Here is an 18,522-nt window from a genome sequence, read left to right on the forward strand (position 1 = left end):
TGACTAGATGTACCTTGTTGGCAAAGTAACTGCTTTTGAACATGCTATCTAGGTTGGTCATAACTTTCCTTCCAAGGAGTAAGTGTCTTTTAATTTCATGGCTGCAGTCACCATCTACAGTGATTTTGGAGCCCCCCAAAATAAAATCTGACACACTGTTTCCACTGTTTCCCCATCTATTTCCCATGAAGTGATGGGACCGGATGCCATGATCTTCGTTTTCTGAATGTTGAGCTTTAAGCCAACTTTTTCACTCTCCACTTTCACTTTCATCAAGAGGCTTTTTAGTTTACTCAGCCATAAAAAGGAATAAATTTGAGTCAGTTCTAGTGAAATGGATGAATCTAGAGCCTGTTATACAGAGTAAAGTAAGTCAGAAAAAGAAAAACAAGTATAGTATCTTAATGCATATATTTGGAATCCAGAAAAATGCTACTAATGAACCTACTTGCAAGGCAGCAATAGAGAGTGCAGACATAGAGAACAGGATGTGGACACAGCAGTGGAAAGAGAGGGTGAGATGAATTGAGAGGGTAGCACTGAAGCATGTACATTACCAAATGGAAAATAGATGGCTAGTGGGAACTTGCTGTTTGAAGCAGGCAGCTCAGCCTTGTACTCTGTGACCACCTAGAGGGGTGGGATGGGGTGGGAGGTGGGAGGGAGGCTCAAGAGGGAAGGGTTACACGTGTACCTATGGCTGATTCAGGTTGTTGTAAGGCAGAAACCAACACAACATTGTAACACAATTTAATTATCCTATTTAGAGCTCCCCAACTTACTAAAATACCTTAAACTGGTATTTCCTAAAATTGGCAAATGCAATTTTGAATGCTTGACTTTTTAACTAATACATTTTCTTTTTTTAGAGTGATTTTTAGGTTCACAGGAAAACTGAGCACATAATACGGGGAGTTCCCATTTATTCTTGTTTCCACACATGTACAACTCTCCCTATTATCCACACCCCCCACCAGAGTGGTACATTTGTTACAATGGGTGGACCTAAATTAACGTATCATTGTCATCCAAAGTCTGTCATGGTCTACATTAGAAATCACCTTTTTTCTTACCAACATGATTTTTTATTTGCTGCATAAATAGTGGTAATTTGTGGCACTTCATACTTTGTACAGACATGAAAGTTCAGTTCAGTTCAGTCACTCAGTTGTGTCCGACTCTTTGCGACCCTATGGACTGCCCCACACCAAGTCTCCCTGTCCATCAGCAATTCCCGGAGTTTACTCACTCATGTCCATTGAGTCGGTGATGCCATCCAACCATCTCATCCTCTGTCATCCCCTTCTCCTCCAGCCTTCAATCTTTCCCAGCATCAGGGTCTTTTCAAATGAGTCAGTTCTTTGCATCAGATGGCCAAAGTATTGGAGTTTCAGCTTCAGCATCAGTCCTTCCAATGAATATGCAGGAGTGATTTCTTTTAGAATGGACTGGTTGGATCTCCTTGCAGTCCAAGGGACCCTCAAGAGTCTTCTCCAACACCACAGTTCAAAAGCATCAATTCATCGGCACTCAGCTTTCTTTATACATGAAAGAAGTTTCATGAAATCAGGAGTTGCCATTTTGAAAAGGGTCTTGTTTCATAAATTCAAGATAGGCCTATTCCTCACAGTCCTGTAGTACGCCCTCAGTCCTTTATAAATGGAATTTTCTTCTACTTCTACCCATTTCCCAGGGCTTATGGACCCATTCATATTCTCCATATGTAGAATCAAAGGTTCCTTTCTGAAGAGATCCTAATTTTAAGGTAAAATGTGGTGCAAGTTCCTGAATTCCCACTTTCCTTTCTCTCTTGAATATGAATCTGTGACATCTGAAGAATACATAATCCTGTTGATTGTGGAGTGTAGCAACCTGCCTTCCAATAAATTGAGGATTAAGGGGAAAGAGAGATACAAACATCTATCCAATAGAATGACCCAGCTGTGTTGCTAAAATTGCTCAAAATTATTTCAGGTGTGTGTACTGTTGGGTCTTTGCCTCTTCTCTTAATTTCTTTAACTTCCCTGGTGGCTCAGACGGTAAAGAGTCTGCCTATAGTGTGGGAGACCTGGGTTCAATCCCTGGGTTGGGAACATCCCCTGGAGAAGGAAATGGCAACCCACTCCAGCACCCTTGCCTGGAAAATCCCATGGACAGAGGAGTCTGATAGGCAATAGTCCATGGGGTCGAAAAGAGTCGGACACGACTGAGCGGCTCCACTCTGTTTAATTTCTTTATGCAGATGAACACTGCTTAAACTGAGCAACTGAGCCGTTTTGCAGCTGACTCAGAATTAATCCATTTGGTATTTTATGATCTTTATTAATAACAATCAGGTCTGTGAAATCTCTTGAGATGGCACTGTGAAATAATTTTTTCAGAGCCAGTGCTCTTCTGTAATAAGCATGTGAGTTTGGTATAACTGCAGAGAAATGGTCATAGAGTTGTACTGTTCTCCCATGAGATCAACCTGATGTAGTGATGAGAATCTTGGGAGAAGTTTGTCTATTGAAGTAAGAAGCAAATTCGTCTGTAGCTTCGTCATAAACAACCTCTTCATCATTAGGATATATATGACATTTTCATCATACATTTCACTGGTTGTCCATGGTCTTGGGTACGGGCTTATTACTGAGAGCCTCTCTCTCTGAGTTTTTCTTAACTGCCAACTTTTTCTTCTGCTGCTGCTATTTCTACCAAACGTTAAGTGTCACCATTGTTTGTTCTTAATTTCTGAAATGCTGAAGCCTGGAGGAAAGGCAACCGTCTTCAGTGGTTGGACCCTACTTTCCGTCATCCCATCCTCTGCCACTGCAGTCTCTTGAGTTTCTGCAGTGGTGGCTTTGCGCTTCAGGCCTTTCTTTCTGCTCAAAAACCACTTTTGATGTTGAACGTTCTGTGGGTTTTGACAAAAGTGTAGTAGTAGTACACAGAATAATTTCACTGCCCTGAAAATCCTCTACACTCTGTGTAGCAGTCCTTCCCACCCCTCTATAGCCCCTGGCAACCACTAATCTTTTTACTGTCTCCATAGTTTTGCACTTTCCATAATGTCCTGTAGTTTGAATCATACAAACTACTACTTTTCAAATTAACTTTTTTAACCTTTGTTTCCTTCATGTCTTCTCATGGCTTGATAGCTTATTTCTTATTTATTTTTAGCACTGAATAATATTCCATTGTCTGGATGTACCACAGTTTATTTATCCTTCACCTACTGAAGGGATAGGTTGCTTCCGAGTTTTGGCAATTATGAATGAAGCTGCTGTAAACTACCCAGGTACAGAGTTTTGTATGGATGTAAGTTTTCAGTTCATTTAGGGAAATACCTGGAAGCATGATTGCTGGATCATATAGTACGAGTATGTTTGTTTTGATATGAAATTTCCACACTGTCTTCCAAAATGGTGATACCACTTTGTATTCCCACCAGCAATGAATGTGAGTTCCTGTTATTCCTCATCTTTATCAGCCTTTGGCATGGTGGCCGTTCTAATAGATGTGTGTCGTTGCTGTTCAGTAGCTAAGTTATGTCTGAATCTTTGCGACCCTGTGGGCTGCAACATGCCAGGCTTCCATGTCCTTCACCATCTCCTGGAGTTTGCTCAAACTCATGTTCATTGTGTCAGTGATGCCATCCAACCATCTCATCCTCTGTCGTCCTTCTCCTCCTGCCCTCAGTCTTTCCCAGCATCAGGGTATCTTATTCTTGCTTTAATTTGCATCTCCTGAATGACATGTGATGTTGGGCATCTTTTCATATGCTTACTGGCCATCTATATATTTTCTCTGGAGAGGTGTCTGTTCAGATCTTTTGCCATTTAAAAATTTGGTTATTTTATTTTTGAGTTTTTAGTTCTTTATTTATTTTAAATAACAGTCCTTTATCAGATGTGTCTTTTGCAAATGTTTTCCAGGCTGAGGCTTGAATTCTCATTCTCTTGACATTCTCTTAAAAAATGGTTTTAATTTTAGTGAAGTCTTATCGACTGCCTTTTGTGGATCTTATCTTTGCTATATCTAAAAAATCATCGCCTTACTCAAGGTCATATAGATGTCTCTCCTTTGTTATCTTTAGGAGCTTTATAGTTTTGTGTTTTACATTTAGATCCAGGATCCATTTTGAGTTAATTTTTATGAGGGCTCTAAGATCTATGTCTAGATTAACTTTTTTTTTTTTTTGCATACGAATGTCCAGTTGTTCTTTTTTTAAATGAATTTGTAAAATATAGGTTTAAGATTGTAGTAGAAGTTTATTTGGCCACCTGATGCAAAAAACCAACTCATTGGAAAAGACCCTGATGCTGGGAAAGATTGAAGGCAAAAGGAGAAGAGGGCAGCAGAGGATGATATGGTTAGATAGCAACACTGACTCAATGGACATGAATTTGAGCAAACTCTAGGAGATAGTGGAGGACAGAGGAGCCTGGTGTGCTGTAGTTCACAGGGATCACAAAGAGTTGGATACGACTTAGCACCTGAACAAGAAGATTTATGTGAATTAGAGAGGTGGCTCCTAGTCACCAGAGTGATGCTGGATGCTCTCTGTGTAGACTGACCCAGAAGTAAAAGATTCTCTCTAGAAAAATAATAAATCACTCATTTAATGAAAAAAAAAAGATTGAAGTAGAAACAGTCTTGGTTTAGAAGCAAATATTTTACATGTCAAGGCGGTGTCATGAAATGACTCTGAAAATTACATTCATTCTATTTTTAGAAAACAATAAAATGCAAATGTGTCTACAGACCTCATTTTTACTGTACTCAAATGGGTCTTTCTGGCAGTGGGCTGCCTGGTGGCTCAGACGGTAAAGAATCTGTTTGCAATGCAGGAGACCTGGGTTTGATCCCTGGGTTGGGAAGATCCTCTGGAGAAGGAAATGGTACCACACTTGGGGCTTCCCTGGTGGCTCAGAGGGTAAAGCATCTGCCTGCAATGCGGGAGACCCGGGTGCAATCTCTGGGTCGGGAAGAACCCCTGGAGAAGGAAATGACAACCCACTCTAGTGTTCTTGCCTAAAGAACCCCCATGGACAGAGGAGCCTGGCGGGCTACAGTCCATGAAGTTACAAAGAGTCGGCTACGACCGAGCGACTAATGCTAATGAGTCTTTACTGGGAGAGTAAAATAATGTCATATAGAAAATGACCTAGAAAATTTTAGGTTCCAAGTCCCATTTTTACCTTATACTGTGTGGTAATTTTAGGGAAAGTATTTCTTTTTTTCATTGCAGATAGCCTAACAATAACAATATAATTATTGAATTGCAACCCTTTTCAAGGAAGGTCTTAATATAGTGGAGGACACATAGAAAGTTGTGGAAAGTTGCTGCCTATTATTGAATTAAAATCATTTTCAGGGAAGGTTCTGATGTATCATATATCCTAAACTCTCTTCCAGAAAGTTGTAGCCTAAGAATGTGCTATTCTCTTCAAAGACTGTAATTAAACAAATATATTTTCCTGCTGTCTGATCTTGCCAGAATGGGAACACTGAGTCCTGATCATTCAGTGAGAGAGCAGTTTTGCTGCAAATGAAATTTGCACTTTTCCTTTTTGGTATGTAGTATCTTAAATATTTGAAGCTGATATTTATATACTTAGAGGCTATTGAAGAAAAGCTGGTCTGATTTTTACACTGAGGTCTCAGGGCCAGCTGTGACTCATGCAACTGATCAGTTTGTGTTCATTGTGTGCTAAGTGTTCACAACAAAGGAGTCTGGTGATGGCGAGGTTGAGTCAGTAAGATGATTTATCTCTTGTCTATTCCATTGGAGAATGAGCCTTGGATTCATGCCAAGATGATAAAAGCCAGCAGCATCTATGTTGTAAGGTGTCAGGCTGATGACTGCACAGCTGGGCATGTACAGAGTGCTGCAGGCAATCCCTGGGTGATTTGCATGCCACAAATATTGTTCATTGGATCTGGCCGGCGGAAGAAACAGGAATTGCAGCAGATATCAAACATGGTCTTGTCCCCATGGGATCTCATTGCCACAAATTGACGGCTCTTCACCAATTTAAAAATCAGCACCAGTATTTAAGAAGTTTTTTCATTATTTTAGGAAGAACAAGCTAATTTAGATAATCCTAGGAATTGAAGTAATTTCTGTGCACAGAACATTTACCTACTATAAGAAAATGAAACCTTTTTTAGATTCACTACTAGCATTAGAATGGCCTTATGAATTTAAACGTATGACGTTTATCTTCTCTATCTTCTTCCTATTTGCAGCGAGCAGGTGTTATCTCACTTACAGTGTATCTTTTCTTTTTTTTAGCTCAAATTGGATTGTACTTTTTATCATATATCAATAATTTCTAATTTAGTAGGATCTCTTGGCTATCCATCTATGTTGATATGTATGAATATTTTAAATGCTGTTCCATTATTTGGACACACCCAGATATATTTAAGTAGTCCACCTTTCTTGGGGGCATTTAGGATGTTTCTTTGTGTGTGTGTATTCCATTACAAAAATGCCATACAAAGCACACATATTCAGAAATCTTCGTTCACTTAAATATGTTTATAGGACAAGAGAAGAAAAAATAAAGAGCCTAGGAAATGTAGTGTGTGCTCTGTCACTGAGTCGTGTCTGACTCTTTGTGAACCCACAAACTGTAGCCCGCCAGGCTCCTCTGTCCATGGGATTTCCCAGGCAAGAATACTGGAGTGGGTTGGCATTTCCTCCTCCAGGGGATCTTCCCCACCCAGGGATCGAACCCATGTCTCCTCGCATTAGCAGGTGTATTCTTTACCACTGAGCCACCTGGAAGCTCCCAGGAAACATAGTTATGATATTTAGATTTTCTTGGGCTGGCCGTCTATCTGTTTCTAATCCTCAATATATTCTCAGTGGTAAATGTTTCCTAGATAGTATTTGTTTTCTATGCTGCAAAACAAATGACCACAACATTAGCAACTTTAAGCAACACACGTTGTCTCACAGTTTTTATGCATTAAGAGTCCATGCACGCCTTAGCTGGGCCCTCCCCAAGGCTGCAGTCAAGCTGACAGGTGGGTGGGTTTACATCTGACAGCTCCAGTGGAGAAAGGTCTGCTCCCAAGTTCACTCATGTTGTTGGCAGAAATAAGTTCTTTGTTGCTCTAGGACTCATGGCAGCTTGCTTCTTCAAAGTCAGCAAGACTCTAAAGCAAGTCTGCTATCAAGGCAGGAGTCATACAAACCTCACATAACCACAGGAGAACCAGTCTGTCACCTCTGCCATATATGATCACATGGTCATGCGAGCAGCATCTCATCTTGCAGCACATCTTTGCCATGTTATGTTGATTAGAAGCAAGTCCCTGGCCTCACCCATCCTTGAGGGGATTACACCAAGGTGTGAGTCAAAAAAGAGAATTATTATCTTGAATTCACACTTTGTTTTATGTTCATGTAGATTGCCCAATTTTACTTTTGCAATCTAAGTAATATTTGGCCCCTTCAAAATGAATCAAATTGTTCTGAGGGAAAAGTCTTTGAGTTTTGGGGTGATAAACCTGAATCATTGTGAGAGAGGTGATTAAGCCTCCATCAGATGATAGATAGAGAATCCAGCATGAGTAAAGATAGAGATGATTCAAGCAATATGATTGACAGGCTTGATTTAATTGATCAAATAGATCTATGCAAATTCCTCTTCAGCCCACACACAACATATACAAATATTGGTTGTTTACTAAATCACAAAAGAAATTTTAAGAACTTTAGAGGATTGATTTGATGCAGAAAACATGCTTCACCACAGTGCAATTAAATTCAGAGTAGATACGGCTGCCATAAAACAATAAAGACAAGTGTGTCATGAGTCCTAGCCTGAATGAATGATACTTGTTATTAGTATTTTCACCTTACTCCATTGATTGTCATTTTATACTTGTCTCTATGGTGCTGTAATGGAGAAGGCAATGGCACCCCACTCCAGTACTCTTGCCTGGAAAATCCCATGGATGGAGGAGCCTGGAAGGCTGCAGTCCATGGGTCGCTGAGGGTCGGACACGACTGAATGACTTCACTTTCACTTTTCACTTTCATGCATTGGAGAAGGAAATGGCAACCCACTCCAGTGTTATTGCCTGGAGAATCCCAGGGACAGGGGAGCCTGGTGGGCTGCCGTCTATGGGGTCACACAGAGTCGGACACGACTGAAGCGACTTAGCAGCATGGTGCTGTAAATACCATGGGAAGGACTTCTAACATAGATTTGTTGGGTCAGGAACTCTTCCTGGAAAAGTAACTCGGACTGAAACCCAAAGTATGGACACATGAGCAAAGTCAACCTGGAGACTCAGAGTGCAACAGAATAAAATAATATCCTCAGGCAAAAACCCTGAGGAGAAAGAGTGAGGAGCAACTTGCTGTCTGGGGTAAAGTGCAGAGATGGAAGAGAGACGAGCCTAAAGATGAGGCCAGAAGCTAAAGCAGATTTAACAGAACTCATACTTCTAATATACAAATATAGCACTACTTAATTTGAAAATCACTGCAGATGATGATTGCAACCATGAAATTAAAAGACGCTTACTCCTTGGAAGGAAAGTTATGACCAATCTAGACAGCATATTAAAAAGCAGAGACATTACTTTGTCAACAAAGGTCCGTCTAGTCAAGGCTATGGGTTTTCCAGTAGTCATGTGTGGATGTGAGAGTTGGAGAGTGAAAGCTGAGTGCTGAAGAATTGATGCTTTTGAACTGTGGTGTTGGAGAAGACTCTTGAATGTCCCTTGGACTGCAAGGAGATCCAACCAGTCTATCCTAAAGGAGATCAGTCCTGGGTGTTCACTGGAAGGACTGATGTTGAAGCTGAAACTCCAATACTTTGGCCACCTGATGAGAAGAGCTGACTGATTTGAAAAGACCCTGATGCTGGGAAAGATTGAGGGCAGGAGGAGAAGGGGACAATAGAGGATGAGATGGTTGGATGGTATCACCGACTCAATGGACATGGGTTTGGGTAGACTCCAGGAGTTGTTGATGGACAGGGAGGCCTGGCGTGCTGAGGTTCATGGGGTTGCAAAGAGTCGGACACAACTGAACGATTGAACTGAACTGAACTGAATTTGAAAAATATTAAAGATATTATTAAAATACAAACAGCATTCTTGGACAGTTGTGCAGTGAGTTAAAAGGTGCCCACCCCCAAAGATATGTCCACATCCCAACCCCAAGAACCCGTGAATATGAGTTTATTTGGAAAAAGGGTCATTGCAGATTTAATTAAGTTAAGGATCTTGAGATGAGATCCTCCGAGATTACCCAGTGGGCCCTAAATCCAGTGATAAACGTCCTTATGAGAAACAGAAAAAGGGAAGATGTGTGTGTGTGTGTTTGTGTGTGTGTGTGTGTTAAGTCACTTCAGTTGTGTCCGACTCTGTACGACCCTATTGATTGTAGCCCATCAGGTTCCTCTGTCCATGGGATTCTCCAGGCAAGAATACTGGCATGGATTGTCATGCCCTCCTCCAAGGGATCTTCTACCCAGGGATGGAACCCACATCTCCTGCATTGGCAGGTGGATTCTTTACCACTAGTGCCACCTGGAAAGCCTAGAAGGGGAGATAAAGACACATATATGAGAAGGCCTGTGAAGACAGAGGCAGAGGTTAGAATTATGGGCCACGTACCAAGGAATGCCTGGAGCCAGAAGCTGGAAGAGCCCTGGAATGATGTTCCCCCAGAACCTTCGGAAGGAGCACTGCCCTGCCAACACCGTGATGTTGGGCTTCTCGCCTCCAGAACTGTGAGAGAATAAATTTCTGCTGTTTATGTTACCAAGTTTGTGATCATTTGCTATAACAACCACAGGAAACTAATACAAGTTGCATAGATGAAATTTAGTTGTTTTCTTCTTGCAATGCCAAAGAAGGCTTAGATCTTTATGTGGATGACTAAGTAATAGTGTTTTTCCCACTCCTTTGTGGTCAAAGCTACCTAGAGGCAAAAGCTACCTACGTTACATTACATTACAGATGACATGGGGTCAGGGAAACTGTATCATTGTTCTGATTGTCAGGAGACCCTTGATTCAGAATGACCTTTCTATTTCACATACAGTATCTCCAAATTCTTGGTGAGGTCAGATACACTGGCATTGTACTGGTTCAGTTGCACAATAAACAGTATTTCAATCAAGGCCCTATTACTTTTAAGCAGTCTTATTAGGGACCAGTTTTTAATTGTCTGAATTAAAAATAGGCTTGCTTTTGGAATTACTCAGAGAACCTTTAAAAAAAAAGAAAGGATCAGTTGGCCAGAGCAATGAAGAGCTATGTTAACACAAGTGAATAACGTTTATGAGTAAAACAAACATTTCATTTGAGTCAAGGGTTTGAACCGTCTTATCTTCACAGCTCTCATTAGACCTGGCAATCCAGGGTTCTGGTTTGGGCATGTTGTCTGTGTTATGCATTGACTTGTGTCCCTCCAAAGTCCATATAGGTTGAGATCCTAAGCCCGTCTCAGAATTGGGTCCTTACAGATGTAATTAGTTAAGATGAGATCATTAGGGTGGGCCTTAATCTGATACAACTGATGTTCTTTAGAAAAGGGAAAATTGGACACAGAGAAAGCCACAGGGACAAACAGCATATAAAGATGGAGAGAGAGACCAAGCAATGTTTCTACAAGCTAAAACGTGCCAGCAAATCACCAAAGGCAAAGGGAGGACCCGAGACAGATTCTTTCTCAGGACCCCTTTTCCTTGGGCTTCCAGCCTCCAGAACTGTGAGACAATAAATTTATGCTGTTTAAGCTGCCCAGCTTGTGGTACTTGGTGATACAGCAGCCCTAGCAGGTTAGTACAGTTTGCTTCCTATTAATTTGCTTGAGAATTGTGTGTGAGCATCAAGACAACTCATGAAAATAGGAAGAAAAAGACTCAATTTGTATTATAGTTCAGGTGACTTCATCCTAAATTACTTTATAATTAATTATATAAATATATATTATATTAACATATTGTATTGCACACATAATAATTAATGCATCATTATTTTACAGACATATCATCCTTAAGCAATTTATATAAATTTCTGCTTAAACAGGTCTTTTTTTAGGGTAAAATGTTGTACAAATAATCTACCCACTGACTCATTGAGTGGTTTCGAGTTGTATTGGAATAGATATAATCTCAAACCAAATCTAACTTTACTTCTATTTGGAGAATATTTTAATGGCCCAATTCAGAAATATTTTAAAAAACCAATAGATAGTGTCATATTGTGAACAGGTTATTTATGAAAATTGGTTAATTTGTAGCTCAAAAATAATTAACATTTGGGTTTAGCTCAGTTTGGAATTCATTAAATTTTGGTAACATTTTTTGTGTATGGAGTCAAGTTATTGATCATAAAAGTATTCTATCAACTGATCATGACAATGGGTTATAATGAATTATTTCATTTATCTATGGATATTGAGCCAGGATAATGTACCTAACAGTAAACTTTGAAATTTAGTTCCACAAAGCAGTGCTATCCCTGGAGTAAAATAGAGGCAGAAGTATAAAACTCACTATGTACGTGGCTAATAAACGTTCAGGTCTAGATAATGACATTTAATTTTCACCTTTGCTTGCCATTTAAAATCAGACCTCTAGGCATTTTTAATCTAGCTCTTTAGAATGTTAAATGTTTTATTTGAAATGCATATTTAGTTTATAAGTAGCAATTTAGTGTTCTGTTTCCATGATGCATTGATATTAAATAAAGCCCTGGAAAGAAGTAATTTATTACAACCTGTTTCTCCTTTGTACAAGTCCCTATATGGACTTGATGTTGCTTGCTGGATATCAAAAGAGATTAGAGGCAGCATGATTTCAGATGAAAGAATAAGCATGTGCCTCTCCTAGGATTTTCCATTAAAAATTTTTTTTGTCTCATTAAAGAAAAGTAACAACAGAATTCTAAATAAAACACAATTTTAAAGAGCTAAGTAATGTTCCTTAAATGTTTAATAACTGATACTTCAAGCTATTAAACATTTATATGTTTTCCGTTGTACTGAAAGTAAAAGTCAACTTACTTGTTGAAGAATACCTAAAATACACTGAAATTTTACACCCTAGTACAGTTATCAGTCTGTATTATTATGATATATTTACACCCAAATGGCTTTTCATGACATGTACTTGAGCTCTTTTAGGACTTAGTTTTCATAATAGAAGATATGGGTTGTTTATTTAAAGTTAGAATCAGCGATAGAGGGTATGTTTGTAATTGTATGCTTTAGGTCCAGTCTGTATGGGTGCTCAGTTGCTCAGTCGTGTCTGACTCTTTGTGACCCCATGGACTGTAGCCTCCCAGGCTCATCTGTCCATGAATTTTCCAGACAAGAATACTGGAGTGGCTTGCCGGCTCCTACTCCAGGGGATCTTCCCAACCCAGAGATGGAAGCAGTGTCTCTTTTGTCTCCCGCACTGGCAGGCAGATTCTCTACCACCAGCGCCACCTGGGAAGTTCTTTAGGTCTGATATCCCCAACTTCAAGGTGTGAATATAATGAAAGATTTTGCAGATTTGTTTTACTTCGGGGGTAAATTCCTCACAGGAAGGAAAAACTTCAGGTGGATATATTAAGAATGATTGTGTTGGCGTTTATAATTCTCCATCTTTCCCATTGTTTGAGAATATAGATATCTGATCTATAAGATAATTTTTGGTTTATGGTAATGTCTTTGAAATCAATAGAAAACAAATGCATATTAGTAAGTAGAGTTTGGCATTATTAATTAACAATTTGGAGGAGACTGCATATATCTTACCTCATACAATACACAAAAATAAATTACAGGTGAAATAAAGATTTACATGTGAAAAGTAAAGTGAAAGTCATCAGTCATGTCCAACTCTTTGTGACCTCATGGACTATACAGTCCATGGAATTCTCCAGGCCAGAATACTGGAGTAGGTAGCATTTCCCTTCTCCACAGGATCTTTGCAACCCAGAGATCAAACCCAAGTCTCCTGCATTGCAGGTGGGTTCTTTAACAGTTGAGCCACAAGGGAAGCCCAAGAATACTGGAGTGGGTAGCCTATCCCTTCTCTAGCGGATCTTCCCAACCCAGTGAAAAGTAAAAGTACTAGAAGAAAATATGACAAAACTGTGTTACATACCATTAGAGTATGAAAGCCATTCCTTAATACAGCACTAATATCAGAAAACATAAAAGAAACGATTGGAAGGTTTGAGTACCTATAAATGTAAACCAATGCTCTGTACAAAAATATAAATTTTTAAAAACTGGGAGAAATATTTATACAGGGGTAACCATGTCAGAAACAATGGCATGAATACTTTAAAAACCTTTTTATATTAAAATGTATATTCTCCTACAAACATATGGATACCAAGGAGGAAGGAGGGTAGGATGAATTGAGAGATTGGAATTGACATATATACACAATTGATACTATGTATAGAATATATAACTAATAAGAACCTATTGTATGGCACTGAAACATGTATAATATCATATGTGAAATGAGTCGCCAGTCCAGGTTTGATGCAGGATGCTCGGGGCTGGTGCACTGGGATGACCCAGAGGGATGGTATGGGGAGGGAGGTGGGAGGGGGGTTCAGGATGGGGAACACGTGTGCACCCGTGGCAGATTCATGTTGATGTAGGGCACAGCCAATACAATACTGTAAAGTAATTAGCCTCCAATTAAAATAAATAAATTTATATTAAAAAAAAAAAAAAGAAAAAGGAGGTCTGAGCTAACATCCCACTACCCAGTGGTTCAGACTTTCCATTATGTAAAACCAATAAGCCCCACTGTTGTTGCATTTTCTGCTGGATGTCTTCCTAACTGATGTAATTTTACTGTTTCTTAAGGCTGGCCCAAGAGCGTGAAAACACGAGCAAAAAATAAAATTTCACAGCACATAAAAAAAAAAAGAACCTATTGTGTAGCACAAGAAAACTCTCCTCAATGCTCTGTGGTGACCTGAATGGGAAAGAAATCCAACAAAGAGGAGATATATGTATGCGTATAGCTGATTCACTTTGCTGTACAGTAGAAATTAACACAGCATTGTAAAGCAACTATACTCCAATAAAAATTAATTTAAAAATAAAAACAAAAAATAAATAAAACATATGTTCTCTAGTCCTTTAACAGGTATTTAAATAATCTCCTGATATGTCTGAAGTCATAGGCTAGGAGATACAGATTAGACTCAGGTGGGTCCTTCAAATGGCCCCAAATCTAGAGTTTCATTTCCATTGTTAGTATCTGTCCATAAATGGTTATGTTTAAATTATAAAACTATATCCCACTTTAAAACCTCTAAATAGAGTCAGTTTTATCTAACATTAATGTCATAATGACTTTTTAAGATAACTAAATTAAGTAACTTCCAAGTATCTGTGATATAATGACTAACAGACCTCTAGGACCTAATTGCCTTTATTTGACAGACATATACAAACACAAATACCTGTTTGTTAATGTAATATGGTCACTTCTTAGACATAACTTTATCCTTCCAATACAACTGAAAACGTGTCCCACTTTGCATGATTGAACCACAGCCCCCTTTTCTGTGTTCATGGAACAAATAGAGAAGATAGACATCTGCTTTTCTTGAACTGTCAAGAAGGGTACATGCACTCTGACCTCACCTTTAAATTTAACCAAGTATATAGATGGACTTGAGGCTGCTCAAAATGCTTCTCAAGGAATTTCCCCCAAGCACTAATATCTGAATAGCCTGAAAAAATATGCAAGAAAAACCTTCATCTCCCCTGACATGAAGTTATGCTCAGCATGCTAACTATAAGGCCAGGGCTTAGTTTCAGAACAACAAAGAACAACATTTTCCCATTCTTTGTGATGTTTCTGCTAAAATAACAGTCTTAACGATTCTTCTTCTTCTTCTCTATAGTCAACATTTCTTAAGTGCCTACAGTGGGGTGAGACTCGCTTCTAAAGATTTAAGCATGTGTTTTGAGCAAGGCTTTACCATTCTGTCAACAGTAACTTTTTTTTAAAGCATGCTGTCAACAGTTACATTTTCTTAAAGGACTAAAGGGAACAAAACAAAATATTCTAGGTCTCTATTAAAACGTAAAGCATTCTGTGGTGACCAGTTGCTACTGACCTCTGCTGATAACTGGAAATATTACAACATGCTTGCTCCTTGGAAGAAAGGCTATGGCAAACCTAGACAACATATTAAAAAGCAGAGACATTACTTTGCTGACAAAGGTCCATCTAGTCAAAGCTGTGGTTTTTCCAGTAGTCATGTATAGATGTGAGAGTTGGACCATAAAGAAGGCTGAGCGCCGAAGAATCGATGCTTTTGAACTATAGTGTTGGAGAAGACTCTTGAGAATCCCTTGGACTGCCAGAAGATCAAACCAGTCCATCCTAAAGGAAATCAGTCCTGAATATTCATTGGAAGGACTGATGTTGAAGCTGAAACTCCAATACTTTGGCCACCTGATACAAAGAACTGACTCATTGGAAAAGACCCTGATGCTGGGAAAGGTTGAAGTCAGGAGGAGAACGGGATGACAGGAGATGAGATGGTTGGATGGCATCACCAACTCAATGGACATGAGTTCAAGGAAGCTCTAGGAGTTGGTAATGGACCGGGAAGCCTGGCATGCTGCAGTCCATGGGGTCACAAAAAGTCAGACACGACTGAGCGACTGAACTGAACTGAAATGATTGAGCCACTACTAAGTGATACCTGTTGCATTAAGGACTTCACATAATTTTGATGTAATTTTGATATTACCTCCATTTTGCAGGAGAGAAACCAAGATTCAGAGAGGTTAACAAACTTGCTGAGTTCTCATAGCAAGATCCAAACCCAGAACAACCTGACTTTAAACACTATTCTTAACCAATGATCTACTTTCCTCTCAAAATTCCTGCAGTAGAGGGGAACAATTTAACACGTGTCTGTTCATTCACGCGGATAGTGTGCTAGGCCCTCGGCTAGTCTCTAAGGATACAATGGTGAAGACAGGCTAGGTCCCTGCCTTTGTAAGCTTGCATTTGTTTGAAATGTATAAATACCTGATAATAGTTAAGTGGTGGCTCAGTCGGTAAAGAGTCTGCCCACAATGTGGGAAACCAGGGTTCAATATCTGGGTTTGGAAGATCTCCTGGTGAGGGGAATGACCACCCACTTCAGGATTCTTGCTTGGAGAATTCCATGGACAGATGAGCCTGGTAGGCTACAGTCCATGGGGTCACAAAGAGTCGGACACAACTGATTGACTAACACTTTCACTTTATGGGAGGAAAAGAAAGGAAAATAGACAGACCTTATGAGAGGGACAACTTTCTATAGAGGCAGAGAAGCCTCCTGGAGAATTGTTGGCTTGCGGGAGAACTTGGATGAAGTGAGGATGGATGGATGAAGTCATGCAGATATTTGGAGAGAGGAGCATGTGTCAAGGAAGGAACATCGAGGTCCTGAGGTGGGAACACGCTTGTGTTTGAGGAAAATAAGGACTGCCAGTGTGGCTGGAGAGGGGAGAGTGAAGGAAAGGATGAGTGGAAATGAGGACACAGAGCCAACCAGGAGGCTTTGTAGCCCATGGTAAGAGTTTTTTTTTTTTTTTTCTTTTACATATGCAGTAGGATCCCACTGAAGGGTTGGGCATAGTGGAGAGACTGGGTCTCCATAACCCTGGCTTTTGGAGGACATGCTGTCAAGCAACTATAGAGAAAATATGAAGGGCAGTTAAGACGTTGCCCTCATCCCCCAGAGAGAGATAAGGGCTGAGATGCAGCATCAGCAGTCGAAAGACTGGAGAGTGGTTGCATTTGGTGTCTATTTTGAGAATCCAGGGGATTTACTGTCTAGCTGGGGATATGAATAAAACTCACAACAGACCAATCGAACAATAAAGACAGTGTTCTGTTAAGAACTGCACTGTAGGGACTTCCCTGGTAGTCCAGGGGTTAAGACTCTGTGTTTCCACTGCAGGTTTGATTCCTGGTTGGGGAACTAAAATCACACATGCTGCAGGTAGGACCAAAGGGGAACAAAAAGAGAGAACTGTGTTGTTAGCTGCAAATTCTTCCAGTATCTCCAGTATATCCTTGGAGAAGGCGAGATCTGGTCACAGTGGTGGGTGTTTTGAGATAGGGGAAGGTTGTTATAGCCCATTTGCATTTCCTTGGAGAGCTAATTTGGACTGTGAAGAAAGCTGAGCACCAAAGATTTGATGCTTTTGAGCTGTGGTGTTGGAGAAGACTCTTGAGTGTCCCTTGGACTGCAAGGAGTTCCAACCAGTCCATTCTGAAGGAGATCAGTCCTGATGCTGAAGGTGAAACTCCAGTACTTTGGCCACCTGATGCGAAGAACTAGCTCATTGGAAAAGACCATGGTTCTGGGAAAGATTGAAGGCGGGAGGAGAAGGGGATGCCAGAGGATGAGATAGTTGGATGGCATCACCAACTCGATGGACATGATTTTGAGTAAGCTCTGGGAGTTGGTGATGGACAGGGAAGCCTGGCATGCTGCAGTCCATGGGGTTGCAAAGAGTCAGACACGACTGAGTGACTGAACTGAACTGATGCTGCCCCAAGCAGAGACAGGTATGGGAGGGAGGCTGGGAGGGGTTGGCAAGCTGGTTCCTTATCTGGGAGGGCAAGGGTGGATCCTGGGGCTGGGCTCGCAGGGTGGCTTGGGTGGTCTGCCCACTCCCTTGATGGTGCTGTGAGCAGAGTGCACATCCCGCTTGTGCCCCCACTCCTCAGAAGCGGCAGTTGGGTTTTTGGTCTTTTTATAACTTATTGTTCATAATGTGCCCCAATTGTGCACATATAGAGTTATTTTTAGTCTCTTACATCTTCTTTGTATTTTGTCGCCTTGAGATGTTTGTCCAGGTGCAAGCGCTGGTCCCAGGCCCCAGGTTTCAGGTCCCAGCCTATGTCCGTGAGGGTGGTAGCCTGAGGTAGGAGTGAAGAACGGGTGGGTTTTTCCAGGCTCTAAGGCATTCATTCTCTACCTGACGCCTGTGGGCACAGTGGAAGGGGCAAGCCAGCTCTCAGTCTGCTGAGGCGGGTGGACGGGGGCGCCTTTCTTTCCCGCAAAGGCTTCTTCTTCCCAGAAGTGTGTGCGTGCGTGCGCGTGTCGGCTCAATGAAGCCGACAGATCTTGCATCCCTCGTGGTTTCCTGTGCCCTACCAACCACAATCCAAAGTCAGCAGCTTTTCCTTCCTCTTTTCCTTTCTTTTTGTATGTTCGTTTATAAACACTGACATTCAAGCTCAAAGGCTAAGGAGGATATGGAACAAGCCTGAACCAGAGAAAATCTAAGAGGTGCACAAACGAAGTTTTTTGCCTTGATTTTAAAGTGTTGGTAGGCTTTGTAGATTCTCATTCATACTTAAAGAAGGGTATATGTGTGTGTTTTCAGGGCCAAGAGTTTGCTAGAGAACTCTAGGATGTTTGACCAAAAAGGAGAGAAAGCCATTACCTAACACACTCATGTCTTGAAGAGTGTTTTTTCCCTTCCCATTTTAAAAAATTGAAATATAAGTGATCTAC

At 40.5% G+C, this 18,522-nt stretch overlaps 1 protein-coding gene and 1 pseudogene across 3 annotated transcripts in view; one reads left to right on the forward strand and one right to left on the reverse strand.

Annotated features, from left to right (window-relative positions):
* Positions 1-18,522, forward strand: part of PHACTR2 (phosphatase and actin regulator 2) — a 222,528-nt gene that overhangs the window by 31,448 nt on the left and 172,558 nt on the right. The window lies entirely within an intron of this gene.
* Positions 1,654-18,135, reverse strand: LOC102280076 (ribosome production factor 1-like; annotated as a pseudogene).

This window comes from Bos mutus, chromosome 9, assembly GCF_027580195.1.
Source record: "Bos mutus isolate GX-2022 chromosome 9, NWIPB_WYAK_1.1, whole genome shotgun sequence".
Taxonomy (NCBI): Eukaryota; Metazoa; Chordata; class Mammalia; order Artiodactyla; family Bovidae; genus Bos; species Bos mutus.